Below are 10,402 nucleotides of genomic sequence, written 5' to 3' on the forward strand. Positions count from 1 at the left end.
TCCCAAATGAAACCATACGTTCTGTCAGTTCTGCCTATGGATAACCCCTCTATGTCGGATGCAAAGGATAGTTTGGGGAACTTAGAAAACCCATTTGCCAGTTTTAACACAGAAACAAAGAGAACAAAGTACTTCAACCAAAAATGGATTGGTGTGTAGCCAGTAGAAGTAGTGTTGGGAGTTAGATACGATAGCAGGCAAAATAAACAAACAGGCATGCATGTTCAAGTCCCAGTGAAAGACACTTTTGTAAATATTCCTTTACTGGAAACATTGACGTTCATGTGTTGCAATTCTGAAATCTCAAAGTTATTGAAAAATGCAGCTAGGGATACATCTGTGGAAGACACTTAAGAATACTTTTGTGATGGAAGTTACTATGACTCATCCCTTGTTCTCAAAATATAGAAATGCTTTACAGATCCAATTATACTATGATGACTGAAACTGCCAACCCGCTTGGATTCAAGCGTGGTTTTCACATGATAGGCTCCATTGATTTTGTCCACAGGAATCTACTACCCCAGTTGAACTCTGCTGTGATTAGTATTCATTTTCTGTCATTATTTCATTATCAAGATCTAAAGGAATATGACTTTGATGCCATGCTTGAACCCTTGGTTAATGATGTTAAAAAATTGGAGAGTGATGGTGTAAATTTCCCTTTTTCAGCTGTCTGCCAAATAACTGTTTTGGCACTATCTGCCAAATAACTGTTTTGGCACTATCTGCCAAATAACTGGAGACAATTTGCGGATGCATGCAGTCCTTGGTTTCACAGAGTACTTCAGTGGTCATGACTTTTGCCGGTTCTGTTTGATAGAAAAGTCTAATTCTCAGACGGTTTACAGGATGACCCTAAGATTGTCTTGCATGGTAATGATCAATTTGAAATGCATTTGAATTAGTTGTTTTCAGACCCACAGCTCCCATCTGTGTCTGGTGTAAAGAAAAATTCAAAACAAAACAGTTTGCAGCACTTCCATGTTTGTAGTAATTTTTCTGTGGACATAATGCATGACATTCTTGAAGGGGTGGCTCAGTTTTAGTTAAAATTGTTGTTTGAATATGTCTCAGAATTTTATTTTGAAACGTGCACTTCTCTCTAGAATCTACTAATTTGACTATGGGTACTTGGAGCGCAAAAACCGGCCAACTAAAGAACAGTAGAAATAGCATAGCACTTAATTATATTTAAACTCTGAGAAACGTTCCCTAGATTTTGGGTGATGTAGCTCACCAGGAAATGAGAATTGGAATTTTCTGCTCATCTGACTAGAAATAATCAGCATTTGTGTATCTGAAGCATTTGATAATTGAACATCATACACTTTTCAAACAGTTGTACTCACAACTTGATACCCAAACATCACTTTATGATACATTACCCAGCATGCATAAGACAAATTGCTCCTTTATTACATGAGGTTTGAGGCAAAGCAAAAACTCTTTAAGAACACCCTCAAAAACTTCCAGAACATTAAGTCCCTTACCAAAAAACACCAATTTGCTCTAGACCATCACTGGGAGACATCCCCATTGAGTCATACTGAGTATGTGTCACGCCCGACCTTAGAGAGCCTTTTTATTTCTCTATTTGTTTAGGTCAGGGTGTGATTTGGGTGGGCATTCTAGTTTTCTATTTCTTTGTTGGCCGGGTATGGTCCCCAATCAGAGGCAGCTGTCTATCGTTGTCTCTGATTGGGAATCATACTTAGGCAGCCTGTTTTCCACCCTAGTTTGTGGGAACTTGTTTTTGTTAGTTGCTGTGTTAGCGCTACAATACTTTACGTGTCGTTTATCTTTCTTGTTTTTTTTGGTGTTCATTTAATAAATTCAAAATGTACGCCTAATACGCTGCACCTTGGTCTAATTCCAACAACAGACGTAACAGTATGGACCGATGAAGGCATTTTCCCTGAGTGATTTTACTGGTGATGATGAGTTGGCAGCGTCACTTCAGGTCACTATGCAGAAAGCCATTTACTCTACCACCTGTGTTAAGATGGATGGCACGGAGAGGGACAAAAAAATATATTAAAAAATGATTTAACCTTTATTTAACTAGGCAAGTCAGTTAAGAACAAATTCTTATTTACAACGACGGCCTAAACCGGCCAAACCCGGATGACGCTGGGCCAATTGTGCGCTGCCCTATGGGACTCCCAATCACGGCCAGTTGTGATACAGCCTGGACTCGAACCAGGGTGTCTGTAGTGACACCTCTAGCACTAAGATGTAGTGCCTTAGACCGCTGTGCTAATCGGGATCCCAATTTACACTAAGATGGAGCATGAAATACCAGTTTTTTGTAAAATAACTAAGATCGTGGTTGACTATTGTTTCCCTGGACAAGTTGCATACTGATCATTTCAGTGAACATTACCATGCATTCACTGTGTTTGATGTTGTCAAAGTTGATGATCTGAAATGGCTATAAGCCTTTTGTCCTTCAAAGTGCTTATGGTGCTGATGACAGCCTTTATGTTGTTCCTTTGTTTGACATGATTAAGTAATAGTCCGGTAATTGGAAAATTGCATATCTAGTGTTAGGAGAACTTCCACTTGTTTTAAATAGAAACTCTGCAAATACTCTTGTTCTCATATAGTACATGTACTGAGCGGTCCAGAGAAGGGAGAAGTCAGGCTTATCTATCACATGTCCCTGTTGCTATGTAGAATATCAGCAGGGAGTATGGCAAAGGAGGTCAGAAGGAAACATTGTTTCCATATGTGAATTGTGTCTTTATTGTAAACCATGTGAAGGGATGGTGTGGGTAATGGGGAACCAATCACTTGTCTCCACAGTGTCTGTGCATTAGTCACCTCCTCCTAGGGGGAGATTGTCCTCTCCCCTAGTTCAAGGTGGTAACTAAGTAACAACAAATGTCCTAAGTTCTTAGTACTGAACAAAACAAGTTATTTGTATTTGGGGACTGTTACAAATCCCTTTGGCCCGACAGTCTAGGGGGGGGATGGTAACAAGACCCGTAACATAACTCCTGCAAATTATAGTAGTGACAGAGTGAGAACGAAATAACCACAGACAACTAAATTACCGTCAAACACTTGGTTTATTAGCAAACACACGGTAACGGGGGTGGGGAGGGGGGCAGGAAAAGGGGCTGAGCTGGACCCAAGGAAAGAAAGAATAAGCATCCAAAAACACCCCTAAGCTAGACTAGCCTATTTAAACAACAGCTAACTAACTAACCAAAAATACAGTGGGTGGTCCACCCAGTTCTAACTAGTGTATTTAACAAAGTTTACCTACGGGTAGTGTATGCCCATGGGCGACCTGTCTGGTTACCCCCTTTTCCCACCATCAAACAACCACTCAAACACCATAACCAAAAACAATACTCACAGGTGGGGACAAAGTGACATGTATCCTAAACCACACAAGAGATCTACAGACATATGGCATTTACAGAGAGATTGCTACACAAAGAGATCGAGCTCCAGAGAAAACAACTGACAGGGTTTTTAAACCAAGGGAAAGGGACTGTGATTGGGTAGGAGAAAAGGAGCAGGTGTCTTCTGATTAGCGACTGATTGATGACTGATTGGGGAATGATGATGGTCACCTGTGAGTAGGGGAGAAGGAGAGAAAATAAATACACAGGATACACACAGAATACTTGTATCAGTAACAGGGACCAAGGTCTGGCAAGGGATGTGTGGGGTTAGTGTTTGGAACCATTGTACGTCATATCTGAAGTTGCACCTATCCTGCCCTATCCTGAGATAGTATATAACCCAGAAGCTAACTCCACTCAGGGGTCTCTCACTCCATCACCTGCGGGGTGGGGCGACCAGCCTCCTTGTTATAACAAGTCTTTTAATAAAAGTAATACCTTGATTGATTATTCATTTTGCCTCTCCTCATTATTGATTAAGGGTAGAATTTCCACCACGGTTGTTATGCACTGTTTAATTCTGATGCAGCGGTGATGCACTGATTTCATTCTGATGCACCGGTGATGCATTGATTTCATTCTGATGCACCGGTGATGCACTGATTTCATTCTGATGCACCGGTGATGCACTGATTTCATTCTGAAGTGTCGGTGATTCACTGATTTCATTCTGATGCGCCTGTGATTCACTGATTTCACTTTGGCCTAAAGAAAAGAAACAAAGCAGAGTCACTACTCTTGTAAGGAATCCTTTATTGCTCCTGTTTAACTCACAACTTGCAGCGTTGATTTGAGTGGGAACGAACCAGACAAAATGGTTATTTCCTAGTGTGAATACTTCTCACTTCCTGGTGTCAATTCAGCTTCATGATGCATTCTATAGAGTTGATCCTCACCACTGGAACATGTTGGTGCTTAATACTTTGGGTGTTGGAAAAACACTCCCATGGGTCATTTGAATGACATCTGAAGTGTTATATTTTAACACTCCAAGTGTTTCAATATGAACACTACCCTAGGTGTTACATTAACACTGAGTGGCCCTATAGAAACACTGCCATGGGTCATTTGACCAACATCTGAAGTGTTATATCTTAACACTCAGTGTTTCAATAACACTACACAATGTGTTAAATTAACACAGTGGACATACATAAACACTGGACGGGTGTTTAAAATTAACACGCCTGGTGTTAAATTAACACTTTCAAATTTGCTGTGTACATAGGCCTACTTCAATGTAAAAGACCAGCTGTTAAATTCGATTGCATACCTGTATTATAAACCGCACTGCCTATGATATTGCAAAACTTGAAATACATATAACCTCTATTTAGTAGGCTACTAGGTCCAATTAAATGCGAGATGTGCATGGTGATTTGCTGTATGGCTACTTCTGGAATATGAACTAATGGCCATAAGTTGAGGAATTTATTTTGCAGTGGTTATGATATATGTATTATGTTTATAAATTAAATATTGTCTACTTAAGAAATGCTACATTACAGTATTCAGACGTAGTCTAAAAACGTTAATGGAAAAGGTGAACTGTCTGTTCTACCGTTAAACTGGTTTCGGATCGCATAGAGCAAAATACTTAAAATAGCTTAACTATTTACTAGGCTACAGTGAAGTGGGTCCAGATAAATGGAAGATGGGATGAATGGTTGCCTATCCTCATTTGTTGTAGGTCTATAGGCTATTTCCAGAGTATGAAACCATCTCAGTCAGAAAAGGTGAGGAATTTATTCTGCAATGATCATTATTCCTGCATAAGGCTGCTACTAGTCTACTTTTGCTTTCTTGCCATGCAAGACTTCAACCACTAGAAACAGTGCGTACACATGGTCTAAAGTTTGAGGGAGGCATATTCTCACATCAAGTTCAGTTTTTTTAACTGCCAATTAATGCATTAAAACTGGCGCACAATTGTTTTGGGGCGTATTTTGTGCATATGCAAAGTTTTAAATGAGTCCCCTGGCCCTCTCACCTGCTACCTGTCACCAGAGATACTTTATTTAATGACGAGATAGTCTCCACCCTAACAATGCGAATCATTGTCCCAAAGATCGTAAGGCAGGCGTCTGCTTATCGGTCTGCTTATACGTACGTAGCTATATTCCCACATGGACAGATTTTGACTGGAGTGGATCCTCTAGCATCACTTCACCATTTCTACTGTCACACCTGAAAACACAGGTCACAGAGCACAGCTGGGAAACCATACCAAACACTAAAAACTGTGCTCACAAGCTGCAGACGTGCTTTGGTTACTAGCCTAACAAATCTCCTTAAATCACCCCAGATAAGTTCTTAAGCTACCCTAATATCCCATTTAATTTGAAATTAATAAAATGTTTGATAATAATTGGCACAGGTCACAGAGAGGTCTGCCAAGGTACAGAGTAGAACAGACTGCAGAATGATAGTTCAGTGATGAACTTAGGGGGAGCGAATTAATGCTGTAGCAAGCCGGGAGAATACAATATTTGATGGTAATAGCGTGTCATATTTAATTATTTCGTGTTAATTAAACCATCACAAAATCATAGCCCTAACCTTAACCACTAGGAATATTAATATATAAACTTAACACTTTTAGTTGTTTCTGTTTTAACCCTATAAACACGCAGAATTAACCGTGTAACCATTCAGAATTAATGCATCAAAAATAGACTCATCCAAAATGTGTCAAAAAGCTATGAGATCTTGTTTGGAATGACTAGCTCTAATCATATCCATGTTTGACTGTTCCTGAGCCTTCCATGCTGAGACCAGTGGCAAAATATGGAGCTGAGGTTCTGAGGAAAAAAACGTTATTTTGATGGCAGGCTGGGTGTGTGTGATAGATACACCTTAGGTGGAACCTGAGGTTGTTTGGATAATGTACTCATCGAGTTAGACTCTGACATCACAGAGTGACTATTTCATCTTTATTTTTCCCCTGAGTTGTGTGCGTGTGCGTGTGTGTGTGTGTGTGTGTGTGTGTGCGTGCGTGTGTGTGTGTGTGTGTGTGTGCGTCATGGCGGATTATGGATCAACTCAATCAGAACTACTCTCGGTAAAAGCTTTCTCACTGCTCCCTGGTACCTGACTCATTACACACAGCTTCCTGCACTTTAAGGACATATTGGATGGAACTATGTAACACACACACAATCCAACACATGCACACAAACACACAATACACACAAACACACAATACACACAATACACACAAACACACTAGGAGGTATAAAAGCTCTTCTTATAGACATAGCCTGAAAGCCTGCACTTTGTGTGTTTGGGTTTAAATTGTGGTATGTCTGGCATGTTTTCAACGTCTAGCAATTACAGTGCTAATAATTACTGTACCATTCAAATCTATTTTTGGTGGGTTGAATAGGGTAAGGAACTGGAAAGCAGTCCTCTACATGCTCTACACGCATGTGCGTGACGTCTGTTGAAATCCTTGCACACTCGATAGAGCAGCAGAAGACGGCAGGTAGCATAGCGGTTAGGAGTGTTGTGCGAGTAATCTAAACGTCACTGGTTTGAAACTCTGAAACCCTGAAACTAGGTGAAACATCTGTCGATGTGTCCTTGAGCAAGGCACTTTACCCTAATTGTTTCTGTAAGTTGGTCTGGATAAGAACGTCTGCTAAATGTGCTTGTATTGCGATTATTTTTTAATACATGATGCTGCATGCGCCTCTCCTCTATTTTTTAAAGCCCCGATGCAGTCTTTGTAATTTTATTTTGAAATCATGGCTGTACTTCTAATACATCACTGTGTGAGTTGATTTAATGAAAATAATATTTTTTATTATTTATTTCCATGAACTTCCTTTGCCCTTGAAATGTTCAGTCTGATCATGTGGGCATTAGGAAACACATTTGAAGATATGTAAATACACAGCCCTGATTGGCTGATAGGATGGTGTGGACTGAGCCCACCCTTTACCCAGATGAACAGTCAGCAGTCTATTATAATCAGATCACATTGTGATGTCATGATGTGGGCCAAAAGTTACATTCCAAAGGAACAGGCTGAAATTCCAGGCATTTTTTTCAAACAGCTCTTACCCAAAAAGTCATCATAATTTTCACAATTTCAGAATGTTCTTTCGACCTCAGAGTGTGGAAATATCATTTATTTTATCACGTTTTTAACTGCAGTGCCCCTTTAAAAAAAACGAATAATAACTGCTGTGGCGAACAGTAATGCAGATTCCAGCTTTAAGACCATATTTGAGTTTCATTTTATTTTGAAAGTCATGTTTTCCACAAAATAACCATAGCATCAAATTGTTACTGCTTTGATTTGAGGTTAAATGTACTGAAAACGTAAATGCATTACGTTGTTCGATCATAACAAGTTCTCCACCAATCACCACATCACTCAACAAACACAAACCTCATAGCTAAGGTAAGTGCTGCTTGGAAACACACAGGATATCAGGAGGAATGTGCCATAGACTAAACAACAGAAACGGGGTCAAAGGTTAATTTCTGTGCTGTGATTGGAGGATGCTAGATTGGTGTCACTTCTGTGTTGCTGTCTGAACACCATTGATGGATTTAATGGTGCTTGACATCACCAATGATAGGCAGGTTTCAGGGATAAGGACATTGGTTTTTCTATTTGCCGTTATGTAATCGGCTATTAGTCTTCATGTCAATAAGTAAATCAAATCAATGTAACAGTTCCCAGAAGTGAATGGAAAAACAATCAAGAGCGTTTACAGAGTATAAGAAGATTGTTAAAGACATGTTTAGAAAATAGAGTGTGTGGTACGTGTGTTTGTCCATCATATGCACCAGCCATCATCACCGTTGAATGCTCCTATCCACACAGCCCATGTGATCCCCATCAGTAACGGAACACAAAATGTCTCCCCATTACATGCATTAAAACGCAGCACAGTAAACACCTCAAACCCAGGTGGGATTGTGTCCCTATGACACAAAACATAACTCAGACCTGTAAAACAGCCACAGCAGCCGTGTACACCACACCCAGAGCTCATTGTTTAATCTTGGCGTCTCATTTGGCCACCGTCATTACAACTCGCTGGTCGCTCAGTTGTGTATTACCCGGCAATAGTTTGTTCCAATGGGGGTACTGATAGTTTCAGCCGAGAGGAACGCAATCTGCAAACAGAATGAGGCATTGTTGTTCGATAGGGATACTGTCGGATGTAATGATCTGGTGATTGGTGTGGGAGAAGGGAGGGGGACATTAACGTAGATATGCTGCCCATAAAAATGTTAATTTACTCCCCTTCTCTACCTTTATCTACGTGTGTTGATCACTCTCTTGCTCTTTCCACATGTTCTGTCTCTCTCGGCTCCCTGTCTCGCTCAAGGGGAAATTGGATATTAGCCCCTTCAAATAAATAGGCATACAGATCAGTATGCACTGTAGTACATAGCCTGAGAGGTTTTATTCAGCTCTTTGTGGAGCCCAACATCACAGCTATCTTTTTTTCCCCTTGTTTGCTCATATTCTTAGAGTCTCATGATTAATTAGGTTTGCAAAGTTACCGGTAATTTTCTAAAGTTACAGGAATGCGGCTGGCATATTTTCAGGTCAAATGAACTCTAACTGGTTGCTATTTAATTTTCCTTTAAGCGCAAACTGATATCGTTAATCCTTAATAAGAATTACAGAAATGTCAGAAGAAAACCTCCACACATTCTGTCAACCTTTTATAGGCATCATACCAGAGTAAATACGAAATAAGCAATGTACTTGGATTAAACCTCTTCAGGATTGGACCCTTTAAAAAAATGTTTTGCCTAAAATGGCATACACAAATCTAACTGCCTGTAGCTCAGGCCCTGAAGCAAGGATATGCATTTGATTGGTACCATTTGAAAGGAAACACTTTTGAGTTTGTGGAAATTTGAAAGGAATGTAGGAGAATATGACACATTAGATCTGGTAAAAGATAATACAAAGCACAAAAACACCACCTTTTTTTGTACCATCATCTTTGAAATGCAAGAGAAAGGCCATCATTTATTATTCCAGCCCAGGTGCAATTTAGATTTTGGCCACAGCAGTGTATGTGTAAAGTTTTAGACTGATCCAATGAACCATTGCATTTCTGTTAAAAATATTGTATCAAGAATGCCCAAATGTGCCTAATTTGTTTATTAATAACTTGTCATGTTCAGAACTCTGCACTCTCAAACAATAGCATGGTACTATTTCACTCTAATAGCTACTGTAAATTGGACAGTGCCGTTAGAGTAACAAGAATTTAACCTTTCTGCCAATATCCGATATGTCTATGTCCTAGGAAATGTTCTTGTTACTTACAACCTCATGCTAATCGCATTAGACTATGTTAGCTCAACCGTCCCGCTGGGGACCCACCGATCCTAAAGACATTTGAATTGAAATGGATTCCAGGTGACTACCTCATGAAGCTGGTTGAGAGAATGCCAAGAGTGTGCAAAGCTTTCATCAAACAAAGGGTAGCTATTTGAAGAATCTCAAATCTCAAATATAATTTGATTTGTTTAACACTGTTTTGGTTACTACATGATTTCATATGTGTTATTTCATAGTTTTGATGTCTTCACTATTATTCTACAATGTAGAAAACAGTAAAAATAAAGAAAAACCCTTGAATGCGTAGGTGTTCTAAAACTTTTGATCGGTAGTGTATATATAAATATTTTTTTGGGGGGCATGCATGTTATTTTGGAATTAATACATGTCACATATCAGTTTACAAACAACGTGAAAAAGTATATATATAAATTAGTTAATAAAGCCGGATACAACCATGGTCTCTTTTTTGTTTTCTTGAGTAAGGCTCCAAAATGCAGGTGTTTCCACCCAGCGCAGTGCTTTCTGTGGTGGTGGGGCGGGCCAGCAGAAAATAGGAGCATTGCGCCGTGATTGGCTCAGTATTCTGTCTCTCATGGGGACCTTGCGCAATCGCTTATCTTCAGTCCTTTAGTAGACATACAAAATATCAGGGGAGAGT

This window comes from Salvelinus alpinus, chromosome 20 (assembly GCF_045679555.1).
Source record: "Salvelinus alpinus chromosome 20, SLU_Salpinus.1, whole genome shotgun sequence".
In the NCBI taxonomy this organism is placed as follows: Eukaryota; Metazoa; Chordata; class Actinopteri; order Salmoniformes; family Salmonidae; genus Salvelinus; species Salvelinus alpinus.